Source organism: Rhinoraja longicauda, chromosome 33 (assembly GCF_053455715.1).
Source record: "Rhinoraja longicauda isolate Sanriku21f chromosome 33, sRhiLon1.1, whole genome shotgun sequence".
Classification (NCBI taxonomy): Eukaryota; Metazoa; Chordata; class Chondrichthyes; order Rajiformes; family Arhynchobatidae; genus Rhinoraja; species Rhinoraja longicauda.
The window spans coordinates 1471648-1492589 of NC_135985.1; the positions used below are offsets into that span (position 1 = coordinate 1471648).

Genomic DNA, 20942 nt, shown 5'->3' on the forward strand with positions numbered 1-20942 from the left:
TACTGCTGCCAAGTTCTGCTCCCATGAGATATGAACTTATGAACTATTTTAACTTGCAAGGTGGCGCAGCGGTAGAGTTGATGCCTTGCAGCGCCGGAGACCCGGGTTCCATCCCGACTACGGGTGCTGTCTGCTGTACGGAGTTTGTACGTTCTCCCAGTGACTACGTGGGTTTTCTCCGAGATTTTAGTTTTCCTCCCACACTCCAAAGACGCACAGGTTTGTAGATTAATTGGCCTTGTGTAAATGTAAAATTGTCCCTAGTGTGTGTAGGATAGTGTTAGTGTGCGGGGATCTTGGGTCAGCACGGACTTGGTGCGCTGAAGGGCCTGGTTCCGTGCTGTATCTCCAAATTAAACTAAACTAAACTTGAAATCATGTTCGGCTTGGACACTGTGGGCCAAAGGACCTATTCCTGTTGTTGTATTGAAGTATGTTCTATGATTCAATGTTCAAAAGGAGAAAATTAGTTTCCCTCTCCTGACAAGTCCACAATGTTCAGCCTTCCCACCTAGACCGTACACATGGAGCTGAGCGAGTTTGCAAAAGGCACAAGCTGAAATCAATAATCGCACCAAGGCTATTAAACTGCTCATTATATTAACAACCTGACATCTGTACACCATTTCTCTATTTTTGCAGCCGGTGGCACAACATAGACTCCTGTCTGCCGACAATAAGATATGTGGTTTCATGGAACATTATTTGCAAGAGGCAGACAATAATTTGGGTTAATATCTCAGAGGTTCCAGTGCAGAGTATGTACCACAGGCATCAACAGAATGACCACGCAAAGGCAATATCTTTAACGATCAGGTCCAACATTCTCAAATCCCCACTCTTCACAACATGAGGCATTTACCGTTTACGTTCTGCAACCTTCCTGCACTCAAATTACTCTCTGATTTATAAGAGGATCCTTCATTCCATCTGTTCCACAGCTACCTAAAGGCACGGTGCCGAAATACTAACTATTAACCATCTTGTTCTGATTTAAAAATACTACAGAAAGATGCTTCCATTTTAAAAAATTATTAGAATGCACTATGGTTATTTATCATATCAATGGCATAAATGCAAATTTAACTATACCTTTAGTCAATAAATGCATTATTTAGTAAAAAGCACAATTGCAATGAGACTGTATAACATTAGGGGATTGTTTTTTTCCTTTTATAGCAGTCTGTTGTGGTTCTTAGCCCAAAAAGAAAATCAATGATTTCCAGGTTAATTTCTTCATGGTTTATGACATAGATTGGCATCCCAAAGTGTGGTTGGTTTTCCATGTTAGCTTGCAGCCAGTGTGTCGTGTTGGTGTAACTAATGTGCCACAGATACAAAATCACAAAATCGCAGGCTAATCGTGGAACAAATCCTGCACGGAGTATTTTAAAGGAATTCAGGTGCTTACTCCCTGTGCATTTCTGTCCATTAAAGGTAATTGATGAAAAAACCATGAGAGGTCTGTGCCCAGATTGTTCACACTCTCTCCCAGTGGCCAGGGCCCCATGCCACGCAATCCAATTTGTAGAATCTCTGTTATGGTGTACCCGTGGCATGCTGGAGGAGAAGAAACCAGGAGCAATCAAGGCCGACCACAAATGACCTCAGGCAGGTCATTTGTCAGGTAGGTCCATGGTCAGCTAGGGAAGGTGTGATCTCCACAGGGAAATAATATGGAGAACTGTGGAACTCCATGACTAGGGTAGAGGGAGGGGGCAACTTACAGAAGACAATTAACCTACAAACCTGTACGTCGTTGGAGTGTGGGAGGAAACCGGAGCACTCGGGGAAAACCCACGTGATCACAGGGAGAACGTACACACTCCATACAGACTGCATCCGTGGTCAGGATGGAACCCGGGTCTCTGGGGCTACAAGGCAGCAACTCTACCGCTGCACCACCGTGCCACATCATGTCACATGTATAATGAAAAGCTGGTAAATACATTGTCAATGGCCTGATTGTAAACATGTGTTGTCTTTCTGCTGACTGGTTAGCACGCGACAAAAGCTTTTCACTGTACCTCGGTACACGTGACAATAAACTAAACTCAAACTGAGGCTTAGAGTTAGCAGAGCAAATGAGAAGGTTTCCATTCACTCCCTCTCCAGAGAATGGAGCACACAAACCCAGTGGACATCTCGAGAGCGCGGGGGGAGGGCAGGTTTTCAGAGGTGCCAGCTTTTAGTTGAGGATTTAAATCATGGCTTTGTCTGCACAAACAGGAAATATCCCACGGCACTAATTTGAAAAAGAACAAGGGAATTATCCCCAGTATCCCAGCCAACATGTATACCTCAGATACTGCCTGACCTGCAGAGTTACTCCAGCATTTTGTGATTAAATACCTTCGATTTGTACCAGCATCTGCAGTTATTTTCTTACATTACCCATTTATACCTCAGATTAGGAAAATGGGAAGTCAGATTAGGAAAAGGGGAGGTGCCACGAGAACTGGGTGCCTTGTAGATCAGTCACTGAAAGTAAGCAAGCAGGTACAGCAGGCAGTGAAGAAAGCTAATGGCATGTTGGCCTTCATAACGAGAGGAGTTGAGTATAGGAACAAAGAGGTCCTTCTGCAGTTGTACAGGGCCCTAGTGAGACCACACCTGGAGTACTGTGTGCAGTTTTGGTTTCCTAATTTGTGGAAGGACATTCTTGCTATTGAGGGAGTGCAGCGTAGGTTCACAAGGTTAATCCCTGGGATGACGGGACTGTCATATGATGAAAGAATGGAACGACTGGGCTTATATTCACTGGAATTTGGAAGGATGAGAGTGGATCTTTGAGAAACATATAAAATTATTAAGGGATTGGACAGGCTAGATGCAGGAAACATGTTCCCAATGTTGGGGGAGTCCAGAACCAGAGGCCACAGTTTAAGAATAAGGGGTAGGCCATTTAGAACTGAAATGAGGATAAACCTTTTCACCCATAGAGTTGTGAATTTGTGGAATTCTCTGCCTCAAAAGGCAGTGGAGGCCAATTCACTGGATGCATTCAAAAGAGAGTTAGATAGAGCTCTTAGGGCTAGCGGAATCAAGGGATATGGGGAGAAGACAGGAACAGGGTACTGATTGTGGATGATCAGCCATGATCACATTGAAGTGATCGAAGTGCTGAATGGCCTACTCCTGCACCTATTTTTTATGTTTCTACGTTTCTCATTCCACATCACTATCACAGACAATCAACTCATTTGTTATACCACAGTTTGGGTGTACATGTACCTCCTTCACTGTCACAGTGGCTACACAGAGTACAGACCTGTGGGAAATCCTGAGGTTGTAAAAATGTAATATATAAATGCAAGTCTTTGGTTATCTTTAACTGAATGTGCTAAGATCGATTTGTTTAGCTACACTGGACTTCTTTGCCATTTAAACATTTTCTTTTGAAAGGAAAATGAGCAAGAAAGCTGCAAGAACAATGCTGACCCAAACTGTATCCAGGTGACCCTCATACACAACATGCAGCCTCATGTCCACAACAATATCATCACACTGTCGAATGGAGAAGATGTTTTTTCTCAGAGAATAGGCACATTCACCAGTTGCTTTCTCATTTGAACGTGATCTTACGCAGCTCAAATCCAGAGCGACAACATCAATACTATATTTTGTTTTACATCATTGTACGCGGCACCACCGAGGAAGAATTCTTTCGGAATCCACAGTCCTTCAAATAAAAGTACGTGCCATGGGAATAGCAGAGGCAAAACCAAGAGTCTCCAATCCACGTTCAAATTAAGTACAATGAGGAAAGAAGTATTTTTAGTTGGAGGTTTGTTCTGTCGAAAATGAAAGACCGCAGTGTTCTGCATCTGGGACTTTGTTCTACTTTTATTAAACATTCCTACTTCAAACGTAACTGCTTCTTGGATCGTTGCAAAGTCAGTTTGGTTCACAGCTTTCTGACACTGCTGTGTCTCCAATCAGTTGACTTTAGTTGATAATTGTCATGTGTATCGAGACACAATGAAAAGCTTTTGTTAGCGTGCTACCCAGTCAAAGAAAACACTGGGGCCCAGAGGTAGAGTTGCTGCCTCACAGCGCCAGAGACCCGGGTTCAATCCTGACTATGTATGCTGTCTGTACAGAGCTTGTACGTTCTCCCTGTGACCTCGTGGGCTTCCTTTGGGTGCTCCGGTTTCCTCCCGCACTCCGAAGACGTGCAGGTTTGTCGCTTAATTGGCTTCTGTAAATTGTTCCCTGTTTCCATGCTGTATCACTAACTAAATCAAAAGCTTAACTAAACCAAAAACATAGCTAAACACAACGTTATTATTGCACTCTGTGTACTGGACCGTCAACCCACCAATCCACATTGGTACAGGTTTCTGACTGAGGCATTAAATCAAACTCCTCTTTGCCCCTTGGGCTGGAGATTAAAACAAATATTACTCATTCAAAAGCAGATCTCCTGAGCTCCAACGATGTTACACATCATCACAGACGCAGAGCTTCACACGGCAGGAACCTGGGGTCTAGTCAGTCAGAAGATAGACACAAAATGCTGGAGTAACTCAGCGGGACAGACAGCATCTCTGGACAGAAGGAATGGGTGACATTTCGGGTCGAGACCCTTCTTCAGAGTGAAAGTTATGGGAAAGGGAAACGAGAGACATTGACGGTGGCGTAGAACAAATGAATGGATGATATGCAAAAAAGTAATGGTGATAAAGGAAACAGGCCAGTGTTAGCGATTGCAGGGGAAGGTACCTGGGGAGGGGATTAACCAAGGAGTTGCGGAGGGAACGGTCTCTGCGGAAAGTAGAATGGGGAGGAGCTGGGAAGATGTGACTAGTGTTGGGATCCTGTTGGAGGTGGCGGAAATGTTGGAGGATTATGTGTTGTGTGCGATGGCTGATGGAGTGAGAGGTATGGACTAAGGGGACACTGTCCTCTGCAACATCCAGTCAGTCCAAAACCCCATCAGGAGCCCACTTACTCTGATCCTACAACAATCCCACTTTATTCCTTTTATTCTCCCTGCATTCCTGTTAACTTTCTCCTGTCTCCACGTTTACTCACACACACCACACAGACAGTAATGGAGATTAGGACTCAGCATGACCCATAGGTTCATAAATGATAGTAGGATTAGGCCATTCGGCCCATCAAGTCTACTCCGCCATTCAATCATGGCTGATCTATCTCTCCCTCCTTACCCCATTCTCCTGCCTTCTCCCCATAACCGCTGATACCCGTACTAATCAAGAATCTATATGTCTCTGCCTTAAATATATCCTCTGACTTAGCCTCCACAGCCTTCTGTGAAAGAATTCCACAGATTCACCACCCTCTGATTGAAGAAATTCCTCCTTATCTCCTTCCGAAAGGAACGTCCTTCAATTCTGAGGCTGTGACCTCTAGTCCTAGACTCTCCCACTCGTGGAAACATCCTCTCCACATCCACTCTGACCAAGCCTCTCACTGTTCGACAGTCACTGGAGCTGTCAGGCAACAGGTGCACCAGCTGCTTCCAAAAGCTGAATAGAGAATGTGGGCATCAACTTGCTGCCACAAGCACGCTCGGCAAGAGTTCAGCCATCCGAGGGAACTCCCCACAACCTATGTGGTGACATGACTGAAGCTCTGATTTATAATTCACTGTGGAATGCGCATTCATAGATTGACTGCATGAATCAAATATGTAGGAAGGAACTGCAGATGCTGGTTTACACCGAACGTAGACACAAAGTGCTGGAGTAACTCAGCGGGTCAGGCAGCATCTCTGGAGAACATGGATAGGTGACGTTTCACAGAGTGCTGGAGTAACTCAGCGGGTCAGGCAGCATCTCTGGAGAGAAGGAAAGGGTGACATTTCAAATAATTCATCACACACCAAGCTTCAAGGTGCCGCCATGGACTGGAAGGCAACTGGTGATATCCTGAGATGATGAAAGGCTGCCTGAGTGAAAGATATAGCACAGAAACAGGCCCTTCACCCCACTGGGTCCATGCCGATCACCAGTCACCCATTGGTCCTATGTTTTCCCACATCCGCATCCATCCCTACTCACCAGGGATGACAATTAACCGACAAAGCCGCACATATTCGGGATGTAGGAGGAAACCAGGAAACCCAAGCAGTCACACGAAGCATGAGCAAGCTCCGTACAGACAGCACGCGGGCTCAGGATGGAACCTGAGTCTCTGGCGCTGTGAGGCAGGAGCTCTACTGCCGTGTGTGCCACTGCCACCCCTACTTCAAAGGCAGCCAAGAACATTAAGCAAGCACTGCGAATACTGAACTAGCTCGCACAGCAAAATCTTCAACCACAAGCTGCAGATCTTAGTGTAATCAGAAAAAGAGCAGTTGCTTTATCACCAGGGCCAAATGTAGCAGCCAAGTTCTATTTGTGCACTCTTTCCCCCTCTTCTATTTCTCCACCATTTCCTGCTTCGTTTCTTGCGCTCCTTTCTCACAATGTTTGCTTTCACAGGCTCCCTGGTGATTGGATTTATTCTCTTATCCTGATGGAAAATCAGTCAAAGCAAGTGACAACAAGCGAGCCAACATTCGAGGGCCAGGCACACAGTATTCATAGGATTAACCAAAGGCATTTGCAAAAACCAGGCCATAATTTAACTATATTAAATGGAGTTAATTATCAGCGGGATTAATGGGACTGTCTTGCTTCTCCAATGACCTGTCATTTCATCTTGTTCTCGACTACTGAACGGCAGGAACTCGGAGCCAAAGCCATACCTTAGAAAATTGTTCTTGGAGTTTCTCTCCTACACTGTGAAAAAAGTGTAAGATCCTTTTTGGTGCTAAGAGTCGCATCTAAATATGTTAACGTCAGGTTGGTTGGTGGCACTCTCAAGTCGAGAGATGTGGGATCAGGTTAAAATGATCCCAACAGAGGTTAGCTCTGGGGAAATGCAACTCATTATAATTACTGTTTTTTAACTGAGGTTTTACACAGAAGCCAAGTCTGTCCTCTCTGGTGTACCTGAAGTATCCAGTTCTGAAGAACATGAAGGGAGTTCTCAGTGCTCTCTGGTACAACACTTTTCCCTCAATCAACATAAGCAAAAATAAGTTTGTAGTACCATACAGCACAAAAAGGCCCTTCAGCCCAACTTGTCCATGCTGTCCTCCCGCTGAGTTACTCCAGCTTTTTGTATCTATCTTTGGTTTAAACCAGCATTAGCAGTTCCTTCCTACACATTTCCATCTTGCACCTGTCTGGGTGAAAAAGGTCTTTCTCATCTCAGTCTTAAATGGCCAACCCCTTATTCTTAAACTGTGACCCCCGGTTCTGGACTCCCTCAACATTGGGAACATTTTTCCTGCATCTAGCCAGTCCAATCCTTTAAGAATTTTATATGGGTGACATTTTGGGTTGAGACCCTTCCTCGGACCATTCTAACTGCTGAACCACCATTGCTCCCAACCCCACTTCCTTTACACAGGAAATAGTTTATGGACGAGATCCAATAATTATGAAGGGTAATTTTAAACCCACTTTCTGAGGATTATTGCTCTTTCTCAACAGAGTTCAACATAGAGCAGAACAGGGTGCGTGAAGAAGTATGCATGGGATAACAAATAAAGATTAACGTTTAGTCAGTCAGGGTTAAAGAACTCATTGCACCACTTAGAGATCAAATTGACTAAGAGGTTACTACTTTAGTTCAGGAAATTCAGCTTCTGTTGTGTATGATATCCTAGTTCATGTCGAGCAAAAACCTACACTGCAATGTGGCTTTTATTTTCTTTATAAAAATAATAATTCCAGCCAATGTTATTTGCAAAAATATTAAAATAATTTATTTTAAAAAAATTATTATTATAAAACAATAAAAATAATATATTTTAAAAAATGTATTATTATAAAACAATAAAAATAATAATTAAAATAATAATTATTAAACATAATGATTAAAAATAATATTTAAAATAATTTATAAATAATTTATAAAAATATTTCCAGCTAATGTTTTTATTTGCAGTTGATACCAAAAGACTTGAGCCTCACTGAAGACATATTAGATTGGAAACTCTTCAAAATCATTTCACTCTCCTGGTGTCAATTCACACTCGTGTAACCCAGACACCACAGACAGAGGTACGAGCTGTACTTCCTGCAATGTAATACTGGCTAAAAGTAAAAAGAGTTTTGAGAAAATATCCAGCTTAAACATAACTAAGATAACAATCCACTCATTAAATTCGAATAGTGAAAGGCCTGGATAGAGTTGATGTGGAGAAGATGTTTCCACTGGTGGGAGAGTCTAGGACCAGAGGGCACAGCCTCAGAATGAAAGGACGTACCTTTCGAAAGGCGATGAGGAGGAATTTCTTTAGTCAGAGGGTGGTGAATCTGTGGAACTCATTGCCACAGATGGCTGTGGAGGCCAAGTCAGTGGATATTTTTTTAAGGTGGAGATTGACAGATTCTTGATTAATGCAGGTGTCAGGGGTTATGGGGAGAATGCAGGTTAGTGGGGTTGAGAGGAAAAGATAGGTAAGCCATGACTGATTTATAGGGTGTAGACATGATGGGCTGAATGGCCTAATTGTGCTCCTATAACTTCTGAACATATGAAACATTCTGGAAACATCACACATGGTGGTTAATGAAATAACTGCAAAAGTCTGACTTGGGTGGCATGGTGGCGCAGCGGTAGAGTTGCTGCCTTACAGTCCCAGAGATCCGGAATCGATCCTGGCTACATGTGCTGTCTGTATGGAGTTTGTACGTTCTCCCCGTGACCTGCTTGGATTTTCTCTGAGATCTGAGATCTTTGGTTTCCTTCCACACTCCAAAGACGTACAGGTTAATTAATATAAGAAAATAACTGCAGATGCTGGTACAAATCGAAGGTATTTATTCACAAAATGCTGGAGTAACTCAGCAGGTCAGGCAGCATCTCGGGAGAGAAGGAATGGGTGACGTTTCGGGTCGAGACCCTTCTTCAGACTGATGTCAGGGGGGCAGGACAAAGGAAGGATATAGGTGGAGACAGGAAGATAGAGGGAGATCTGGGAAGGAGGAGGGGAAGGGAAGGACAGAGGAACTATCTAAAGTTGATTAATTCTACAGGTTAATTAGCTTGGTATCAATGTAAAATTGTCCAAGTGTGTGTTGGATAGTGTTAGTGTGTGGGGATCACTGGTGGGCGCAGACTCGATGGGCCGAAGGGCCTGTTTCCATGCCATTTCTCTAAACTAAACTAAACTAAACTAACGTGGAAACAGAACCACAGATGTTGGCTCGTGTATACTTATCATCTGCAGTGAAGCAACAGTTAATTTTGTTATAAAATGTCCAGACATAGTTGATGATGTTATTGGACAGTGTTGGGCACCAGGACCCGAGGATCCACAGAAAGTAGCAATGCTGAAGTTATTACAAACAAAATGGCAAATGCTGGAGATACTCAGCAGGTCAGGTGCCTTGTGGAGAGAGAAACAATCCATGTTAACTTTGCAAACTCTCCCAAGGAGTCAGAAAAATGACTTCTGTCAAGATAAAACAAAGCCTTTAATGTCCTTGGGTTTTTCACGTTGCAGATTAATCTCCAGCCTATTGTCGGTAGCAGCTGCCACATCTTCTGGATGGCCTTCTTCACTTTTGTCCAATAAAATCTTCACATGTGAATCAAAATAAATTGCTCACATTCCAGACTCTTCCACCAAACAATAACATCCCAGGTACATCAAAGCAGCAGCAGCAGTCCATCTGTCTCAATGATGGAATTCATGACCTGCAAGCAAGGGTCCAAAGTGCAGCAGTGCTCCTCCACTACATGACGTTATGTTGTGTACGCATCACCAAGTCAGCCCGTGGACTTCAGTGGCCAACAATACGGAATAAATCTCACCAATTATGTCAATGGCATGATCTTTCTGTCTCTCCACAAAGGTGCTGCTTAAAAACACTTTCAGTGGTGGCGCAGCGGTAGAGTTGCTGCCTCACAGCGCCAGAGACCCAGGTACTATCCCGGCTACGGGCGCTGTCTGGACAGAGTTTGTACGTTCTCCCCGTCACTGCATGGGTTTTCCCTGAGAACTTTGGTTCCTCCCACACTCCAAAGACGTGCAGGTGTGTAGGTTACTTGAATTGGTATAAATGTAAAAATTGTCCCTAGTGTAGAATAATGTTAGTGAACAGGGATTGCTGGTCGGTGCGGACACGCTGGGCCGAAGGGCCTGTTTTTGCACTGTATCTCAAAACTAAAGTAAACTAATATTTTGATCATATATTCCATTAGCTCCTCTTCCTCCTATTTAGGGCATTCTATTGATTTAAAGGCCACATCTGAATGTTGTTCTTGATTTATTTATTGTCATTTATTTGTTTTCACTCAACAAACTACAGTTAATCCTTCAATTGGAAGAAAGGCATTTGTGACCTCATCATCAGCAGTCCACGTTACCTGTTTACTAATCAATAATTATCTAGTATCTTAATAGACAAAAGCAACAGCTCTAAGCTGCTCGCTATGTTAGTAATCAAATCCGAAAAAAATAACTCCTTGGTGGTAAAGTGACTGAAGAAGGGTCCCAACCCGAAACATCACCCATCCTTTTTCCCTAGAGATGCTGTCTTACTCCAGCACTTTGTGTCTTTCATTGGTATAAACCAGCATCTGCAGTTCTTTGTTTCTACAGATGGTATACCTGTCTTGATTGGTTGGGGTATTGAGAGTAAAAGTCAGGAAGGCAGCTTTCTAAAACTTTGGTGAGGCCACATTTGGAGTATTGTGTGCAGTTCTGATCATCCCATTACATGTGAGGGCTTTGGAGTGCATGCAGAAGATAATTACTAGAATGCTGCCTGGATTAGAGGGTATGAACTGCAAGTTGGATTGTTTTCTCTGGAGAAGAGGTTGAGGGAAAACCTGATAGAAGTAAATAAACTTATGAGAGGCAGACACAAAATGCTGGAGTAACTCAGCAGGTCAGGCAGCATCTCGGTAAACTTCTGAGAGGCAGAGATATGATAGACAATCAGAACTTTGGTCCTAGGGTGGGAAACTCAAACATACTAGGGACAATTCATAAATCTAACAAATCCAATTAACCTACAAACCCATGCAGGTCACGGGGAGAACATACAAACTCCGTACAGACAGAACCCTTAGTCAGGATGAAACCTGGGTCTCTGGTGCTGTGAGGCAGCAACTCTACCTCTGCGCCATTGTGCCATTCATGGTTAGAAAACAAGGTAAACACTATGAATTGTTCGGTGTTAGAAGGAATTATTCTGCTCATGAATGTGTCTTCCTACATTTCCTGATGGCAAACGACTCCGCCCAAAGGGTACACTTGTAGCTGAATGGACAATTAAAATAGCAACATTTTTTAATGAAATGTGTTTATAAATATTCCACAAGATTGTGTTTGGGGCATTAACAATCTGAAATTAGATCTTGGATATTGATTGCTTGACCAGCAATCACCGTTCACACTAGTTCCATGTTATCCCACTTTAACATTCACTACCTTCTCATTAGGGACAATTTATGGAACCCAGTTAACCTAAAAAAACCCGCATGTCTTTGGGATGTGGGAGGAAACCGGAGCACCCGGAGGAAAACCACGCAGTCACAGAGAGATCTTGCAAACTCCACACAGACCGCACCCAATTTCAGGATCGAACCCAGGTCTCTGGTGGGACCTGCCCCCTCCCCTGACATCCGTCTGAAGAAGGGTCTCGACCCGAAAAGTCACCCATTCCTCTCTCCCGAGATGCTGCATGACCCGCTAAGTTACTCCAGCATTTTGTGTCTACCTTCGATTTTACCCAGCATCTGCAGTTTTTTTCCTGCGGTGTTCAGGACACTGCAGCTCAACTTGGTAATGCTTAACTTGGATAAACAAAGCTGGTCCGGGATTTGTCACTTTTAATCACTGTCCAGTTCCATCTTGGAAGAACGCACTGTATAAATTGTGCAGAATTAATCTAGCTTTCAAGCTCCATTGCTGAATAACATGCCTCACAAATGCTTACTCGATCTACTCGAAAATACCATTCACAGAAGAAATAAATCTAGCGATTCTAAAAGGATAAAGCATCCATCTTTGGAGTATTTGTTATTATCTGAGATACATGTGGCTAACTTATTCCACTGCCTTACTGTAAACATTTAGTTCTTCTGACATTGAACATTCAGTGCATCAGGGTATTTTCTTTAGTTTATCAAAAGAATGTAAATGACATTTTTTTCATTAAAAAGGAACAAACTTGCAGATTGATGTTGCTATAGTTTGGAAATAGAACGGGGCGGACAATTGAGTAGTGTGTGGAAAACCAAAATTAGAAATGCCCAGTGTAAGTAAATGCCTGAGTAATTGCAGCCCATTTGAATGCAAGGCTAATGTACATTTGTCGTGCATGTAACAGAACATATGTTTGGCAGCACTATCATTATGGAAAAATTAATTCTGAAGGATTGAGATATGTCTGCACTTCCTTCAGCTCATTAGGGGTGGCAAGGTGGTGCAGAGGTAGAGTTGCTGGTTCAATCCTGACCACGGGTACTGTCTGTATGGAGTTTGTACGTTCTCCCCATGACCTGCCTGGGTTTTCTCCAGGTGCTCCAATTTCCTCCCACACTCCAAAGAAGTACAGGTTTGGAGGTTAATTGTCTTCAGTGAAAATTGTAAATTGTCCCTCGTGTGTGTACAATTCAGCTGCAAATTTTCTGTGTTTCTGTTTTATCTTCCGGAGGACACATCGATGTGAATTATATAACACTACATTTAATTTACCTCCCAATTTTCAGTTTCGTTTAGTGTAGATTATTATTGACACAAGTACCGAGGTACAGTGAAAATAGAAAGCATTTTATCAGGATGCATCACAGCTTGGTTTGGGAACAGCACCATCCAAGACTGCAAGAAATTGCAGGGAATTATGTTCGCAGCCCAGACCATCACACAAACCAACCTCCCTTCCATTGACTCCACCTACACCTCATGCTGCCTCGGCAAGGCCAGCAGCATAATCACGGACCAGTCTCACCCTGGTCACTCATTCAACTCCCCTCTCCCATCGGGCAAAAGGTATAGAAGTGTGAAAACGCACACCTCCAGATTCAGGGACAGTTTCTTCCCAGCTGTTAACAGGCAACTGAACCATCCTAGCACAACCAGAGAGCAGTGCTGAACTACTATCTTCCTCATTGGTGACCCTCGGTCTATCTTTGATAGGACTTTACTGGCTTTGCCTTGCACTAAACGTTAGTCCCTTACTCCCTTATCTTGTGTCTATGAAGTGTGAATGGCTCGATTGTCCTAATCATGTACAGTCTTTCTGCTGACTGAACAGTTGTCAAATAAAATAAAAGCTGTTCACTGCACCTCAGTACAAGTGACAATAAACTATACGGAACAGAAATCTTACCATGAAACCCTCACATCAATATTTTGCAATAATATTTAAAAAATCATTCATATTGGATTTTATTCCAATGCACTTTGGAAAAATATGGTCACCATTATTTTCTTTCCACAATACTCCATGGACATGATCTCCACGATGATAAAACAAATGTGCAAAATAATGTTTTCAATTGTTTTACAACAAGTTCGCAATACATATTCCATAAAAGGCTTCAAATATCTGGCAACAGACAAACCATAAACAGCTAATATTTTATCTGATTACATCCAAAAAAGTGATGCCATTATATGGTTTTGGAAGTAAAATCAGGAGGTCATGCCCAAAATGTGTTTTTATTTTAGTCAGAGGATTGAACAGCATGTTCAGCAATAAAATGCCACATCTTTAACTAGCAATTTGTGTTCTTTCCGAATCTGACATGTTTATTTCATACGCAGTGAGGCTTGACACAACTTTTGATAGTGTGAATGTGATAGGGTGCGTTGAGACAGCATAAGAATGTGTGTGTGTGTGTGTGTGTCTGTCTGTGTCTGTCTGTCTGTGTTTCTGTCTGTCTGTGTCTGTATATGTGTGTCCATCTGTCTGTCTGTATGTGTGTCTGTCTGTGTGCATGCGCGTGGCTGTCTGTCCTTGTGTCTGTGTGTGTCTGCGTGCATGTCTGTCTACATGTCTGTGTGTGTGTGTGTGCGCGCGCGCGTGAGTGTCTGTGTGTGTGTGTGTATGTGTATGTCTGTGTGTGTAAGTGTGGGTGTGCATGTGTGTTACCTGTGGGTGTGCACCTCAGTTTGGGTGTGTGGGACTGTGTGAACGTGCATATCACAGAGTGGGAGTGCATATGTGTGCACTTCTGTGTGTGTGCGTGTGGGTGTTTCTGTCCGTGTGTCTGCGTATGTTTGTCTGCGTGCGTGTGTCTGTGTGTCTACATCTCTGTGTGTGCATGTGTGTGCATTTCTGTGTGTGCACGTGAGTGTGCCTGTGCCTCTGTTACGGTCATAGAGTCCGGGCCATACAGCACAAAAACAGCACAACTTGCCCATGCCGACTATGATGCACCTACACTAGTCCCACCTGGCTGTGTTTGGCCCATATCCCTCCAAACATTTCCTATTCATGTAGCTGCCCAAACGTCTTTAAAAATCGTTATAGCATCTGCCTTAACTCTATCCTCAGGCAGCTTGTACCATACACCCACCACCTTCAGTGTGAAAAAGTTGCCCCTCAGGTTTCTATTAAATTTTCCTCCTCTCACCTTAAACCTGTGTCCTCTGGTTCTTGATTCCCCTTCTCTGGGTAAAAACTCTGTGTATTCACCCTGCCTATTCCTCTCATGGTTTTTATACACCTCTATAAGATCACCCTATCTCCCTGTGACACCACTTTCAAGAAACAATGTCCTGCACGCATACCTACCTGATCTCCCGGTTGCTCAGCACTTTAACTGCCCCGCCCATTCCCAATCCGACCTTTCCATCCTGGGCCTCCTCCATTGTCATAGTGATGCACAAATTGGAGGAACAACGCAAATTGGAGGAACAGCATCTTATATTTCGCTTGGGCAGCTTACATCCCAGCAGTATGAACATTGACTTCTCTAACTTCAAGTAACCCTTGCGTTCCCTCTGTCCAACCCCTCCCCCTTCCCAGTTCTTCCACTAGTCTTACTGTCTCCGACTACATTCTATCTCTGTCCCACTCACTCCCCTCACATCAGTCTGAGGAAGGGTCTCAACCTGAAACATCACCCATTCCTTCTCTCCAGAGATGCTGCCCGACCCGCTAAATTACTCCAGCATTTACTTCAGTGTAAACCAGCATCTGCGGATCCTTCCTACACAGTTCTCCAGAGGTGCTGCCTGCCGTGTTACTTCAGCACTGTGTGTCCATCATTGTATTTATTGCTGTCTCTCATTGTAATGTTGCACTCCCTGCACTTCATGACAACAATGAATTTCATTGCATCCGGGTGAATAAAAGACAACCTTCAGCCTACAGAGTCCATGCCGACTATCGATCGCCGATTCACACCAGTTCTATATTATATTTTACATTAATCCCACTTTTGCAATTTACAGAGACCAATTAATCTACAAACCCACAGGTCTTTGGGATGTGGGAGGAAACCGGAGCACCCGGAGGAAACCCTGATGGTCACACATGGAGAACATGCACAAGTTCTAGGAGTAGAATTTGGCCATTTGGCCCATCGAGTCCATTCCACCATTCAATCATGGCTGATCTCTGCCTCCTAATCCCATTTTCCTGCCTTCTCCCCATAACTCTTGACACCCATTCTAATCAAGAATTTGTCTATCTCTGCCTTAAAAATACCCACTGACTTGGCCTCCACTGCCCTCTGTGGCAATGAGTTCCACGGATTAACTACCCTCTGACTAAAGTAGTTCCTCCTCACCTCCTTTCTAAAAGAGCACCTTTTAATTACAGTGGAGGCCACTTCTCTGAATGCATTCAAGAGAGAGCTAGATAGAGCTCTTAAGGATAGCGGGGTCAGGGGGTATGGGGAGAAGGCAGGAACGGGGTACTGATTGAGAATGATCAGCCATGACCACATTGAATGGTGGTGCTGGCTCGAAGGGCCAAATGGCCTACTCCTGCACCTATTGTCTATTGTCTAATTCTGAGGCTATGACCTCTGGTCCTAGACTCTCCCACCAGTGGAAACATCCTTTCCACATCCACTCTATCTATGCCTTTCATTATTCTGTAAGTTCCAATGAGGTCCCCCCTCAACCCTCTAAACTCCAGTGAGTACAGGCCCAGTGCTGTCAAACGCTCATCATATGCCAACCCACTCATTCCTGGAATCATTCTTGTAAACCTCCTCTAGACCCTCTCCAGAGCCAGCACATCCTTCCTCAGATATGGAGCCCAAATTTGCTCACTGCTCCAAATGCGGCCTGACCAACACCTTATAGCGCCTCCAATAGAGGTCCTTATAAAGCATGCACACTCCACATAGATAGCGTCTGGGTCAGAATGGAACGGGGGTCTCTGTCACTGTGACGCAGCAGCTCCGCCAGCTACTCCATTGTATCTGGCACTCAACTAACCTGAAGATAGGGATGTGGTGATGTGCTTAAAGCTTAAATTCATGAACTAAATGATTAATGCAATAGAAACATAAAAACATAGAAACATAGAAAATAGGTGCAGGAGTAGGTCTCCTCCATTGTCAGAGTGAGGCTAAACGCAAATTGGAGGAACACTATCTCATATCTCGCTTGGGCAGCTCACAGCCCAGTGGTATGAATATTGATTTCTCTTACTTCAGGTAGCCCCGGCATTCCCTCTCTCTCCCTCTATCCCTCCCCCACCCAGGTCGCACCAGCTTCTCATTTTCACGCTACAAACAGCTTACAATGGCCTGTTTCCTTTATCATCGTTACTTTTTTGCTTATCTTTCATTCATTGTTCTTTATTTTTCCACATCACCGTCTACATCTCTCATTTCCCTTATCCCTAACCTGTCTGAAGAAGGGTCTCGACCCGAAACATCACCAATTCCTTCTCTCCAGAGATGTTGCCTGTCCTGCTGAGTTACTCCAGTCTTTTGTATCCATCTTAGGTGCAGAAGTAGGCCATTTGGCCATTCAAGCCAGCGCCACCATTCAATATGATCATGGCTGATCATCCAAAATCAGTTCCCCGTTCCTGCTTTGTCCCCATATCCCTTGATTCCATTAGCCCTAAGAGCTATATCTAAAGGACCTGTCCCACTTAGGCGATTTTTTTGGTGACTGCCGGCGACTGACAAAGTCGTAGCAGATCGGTGAAATTTTCTTTTACCCGACGACAATGACCACGACAATGACCACGACAATGCCCACGACAATGCCCACGACAATGCCGAGTCAGGTCGAGATTACAGCGTCTTCGGAAACATCGCAAAAATTCCCACGCTGTCAATGCTTCTCCGGCATCCTGATTTCTGCTGAAATCACTGACAAGTCGGTAAGTACTTGAGAGTTTTTAAATAAAACATCTTGCCCGGGTTACTTGAAAACCAAGCTTCACTGTAACAAGGAATAGCTGTATTAAAAATATATATTTTAAAAGTGGTTAAGTGGATTTTTGTGAAAGGTGTGTGGGCATTCTTTGAAAATGTAAGGGAGATGCATATCTGGTTTCTGGGTTGCATATCTGGATTGGGAGCCCACTTTAAATGTAATGGCTGATGGCCATAAACATCGCGAAAATTCCCACGCTTACCTGACCGTCAAACTGTCGCCTCCAATCTACCTGTCAAATGTCCTGACGTACAGGTATGTAGGTTAATTGGCTGGGTAAATGTTTTTTTTTAAATTGTCCCTAGTGGGTGTAGGATAGTGTTAATGTGCGGGGATCGCTGGGCGGCACGGACTTGGTGGGCCGAAAAGGCCTGTTTCCGGCTGTATATATATGATATATGATATGATATGATATGATAAATAAATTGATTAAACACAAGCATTTTATGGTATTTTTAAATGACTTTACTTATTTTAATATTATGTGCTTCTAAATGCATCTAAGAGAACCTAGCAACCCTGGGGACAGCATGTGACAGCGCCCGCAATAAGCAACGATACCTGACGACAAGCCAGCTGTCGCCGAGAGATTTCAAACCGTTTGATTTCTCAGCCACACGCCGAGATCCACAACGATTCTTGGAAGACTCCTCACGATCATGCCCGCGACACCCCGGCGAACTGTCGGCGACAGCCTAGTCGCCGGCAGTCGCCTTGAAATCGCCTAAGTGGGACAGGCCCTTAATTCTCTCTTGAAAACATCCAGGGAATTTGCCTCCACTGCCTTCTGTGGCAGAGAATTCCACAGATTCACAACTCTGGGTGAGAATATAGTGGTGTCACATCGGAAAATTCTCAATTGAGGGATTCTACCTGTGTGATATATATATAGTTCATGATACTGACTGGCTAAATATAACAAGAAAATGGTATCTTATTCTCGTATGTGTAATGATCCTGATCTGATGTGTAATGATCCTGATCTGATAAGGGGACTAGAGGTAAAAGAGCCATTAGGAGGCAGTGATCACAACATGATAAGTTTTACTCTGCAAATGGAAAGGCAGAAGGGAAAATCGGAAGTGTCGGTATTACAGTATAGCAAAGGGGATTACAGAGGCATGAGGCGGGAGCTGGCCAAAATTGATTGGAAGGAGGCCCTAGCAGGGAAGACGGTAGAACAGCAATGGCAGGTATTCCTGGGAATAATGCAGAGGTTGCAGGATCAATTTATTCCAAAGAGGTGGAAAGACTCTAAGGGGAGTAAGAGACACCTGTGGCTGACAAGGGAAGTCAGGGACAGCATAAAAATTAAGGAGAGGAAGTATAACATAGCAAAGAAGAGTGGGAAGACAGAGGATTGGGACTCTTTTAAAGAGCAACAAAAGTTAACTAAAAAGGCAATACGAGGAGAAAAGATGAGGTACGAGGGTAAACTAGCCAATAATATAAAGGAGGATAGCAAAAGTTTTTTTAGGTACGTGAAGAGGAAAAAAATAGTCAAGGCAAATGTGGGTCCCTTGAAGACAGAAGCAGGGGAATTTATTATGGGGAACAAAGAAATGGCAGACGAGTTAAACCGTTACTTTGGATCTGTCTTCACTGAGGAAGATACACACAATCTCCCAAATGTTCTAGGGGCTGGAGAACCTAGGGTGATGGAGGAACTGAAGGAAATCCACATTAGGCAGGAAATGGTTTTGGGTAGACTGATGGGACTGAAGGCTGATAAATCCCCAGGGCCTGATGGTCTGCATCCCAGAGTACTTAAGGAGGTGGCTCTAGAAATAGTGGAAGCATTGGAGATCATTTTTCAATGTTCTATAGATTCAGGATCAGTTCCTGTGGATTGGAGGATAGCAAATGTTATCCCACTTTTTAAGAAAGGAGGGAGAGAGAAAACGGGTAATTATAGACCAGTTAGTCTGACATCAGTGGTGGGGAAAATGCTGGAGTCAATTATAAAAGACGAAATTGCTGAGCATTTGGATAGCAGTAACGGGATCGTTCCGAGTCAGCATGGATTTACGAAGGGGAAATCATGCTTGACAAATCTACTGGAATTTTTTGAGGATGTAACTAGGAAAATTGACAAGGGAGAGTCAGTGGATGTGGTGTACCTCGACTTTCAGAAAGCCTTCGACAAGGTCCCACATAGGAGATTAGTGGGCAAAATTAGGGCACATGGTATTGGGGGTAGGGTACTGACATGGATAGAAAATTGGTTAACAGACAGAAAGCAAAGAGTGGGGATAAATGGGTCCCTTTCGGAATGGCAGGTAGTGACCAGTGGGGTACCGCAAGGTTCGGTGCTGGGACCCCAGCTATTTACGATATACATTAATGACTTAGACGGAGGGATTAAAAGTACCATTAGCAAATTTGCAGATGATACTAAGTTGGGGGGTAGTGTGAATTGTGAGGAAGATGCAATAAGGCTGCAGGGTGACCTGGACAGGTTGTGTGAGTGGGCGGATACATGGCAGATGCAGTTTAATGTAGATAAGTGTGAGGTTATTCACTTTGGAAGTAAGAATAGAAAGGCAGATTATTATCTGAATGGTGTCAAGTTAGGAGGAGGGGGAGTTCAACGAGATCTGGGTGTCCTAGTGCATCAGTCAATGAAAGGAAGCATGCAGGTTCAGCAGGCAGTGAAGAAAGCCAATGGAATGTTGGCCTTCGTAACAAGAGGAGTTGAGTATAGGAGCAAAGAGGTCCTTCTACAGTTGTACCGGGCCCTGGTGAGACCGCACCTGGAGTACTGTGTGCAGTTTTGGTCTCCAAATTTGAGGAAGGATATTCTTGCTATGGAGGGCGTGCAGCGTAGGTTCACTAGATTAATTCCCGGAATGGCGGGACTGTCGTATGTTGAAAGGCTGGAGCGATTGGGCTTGTATACACTGGAATTTAGAAGGATGAGGGGGGATCTTATTGAAACATATAAGATAATTAGGGGATTGGACACATTAGAGGCAGATAACATGTTCCCAATGTTGGGGGAGTCCAGAACAAGGGGCCACAGTTTGAGAATAAGGGGTAGGCCATTTAGAACGGAGATGAGGAAGAACTTTTTCAGTCAGAGGGTGGTGAAGGTGTGGAATTCTCTGCCTCAGAAGGCAGTGGAGGCCAGTTCGTTGGATGCTTTCAAGAGAGAGCTGGATAGAGCTCTTAAGGATAGCGGAGTGAGGGGGTATGGGGAGAAGGCAGGAACGGGGTACTGATTGATAGTGATCAGCCATGATCGCATTGAATGGCGGTGCTGGCTCGAAGGGCTGAATGGCCTACTCCTGCACCTATTGTCTATTGTCTATTGTCTATTGTATGTCTCAATCGAACAGTCAAAGCTGAAGCAAAAGTACAAATTCAAATACAAAACAAAATGAAAATTGGATATGAATTGTCAATTTCTTGCAATTGAGTCCACATTTTTGAGGAACAAATATTTGGATAGGCCTCAGGATTTTCTTTTATTGTCCTGTCCGTAATAATCCTCAACACATTTTACTATCTTTGTCAAAGGTTCAATCATTTAGAGAAAAAAATAAAA

At 43.8% G+C, this 20942-nt stretch overlaps 1 protein-coding gene across 2 annotated transcripts in view; it reads right to left on the reverse strand.

The window, feature by feature from the left end:
* adamtsl3 (ADAMTS-like 3) overlaps positions 1–20942 on the reverse strand; it is a 327965-nt gene that overhangs the window by 232852 nt on the left and 74171 nt on the right. The gene's annotated exons all lie outside the window — the stretch shown is intronic.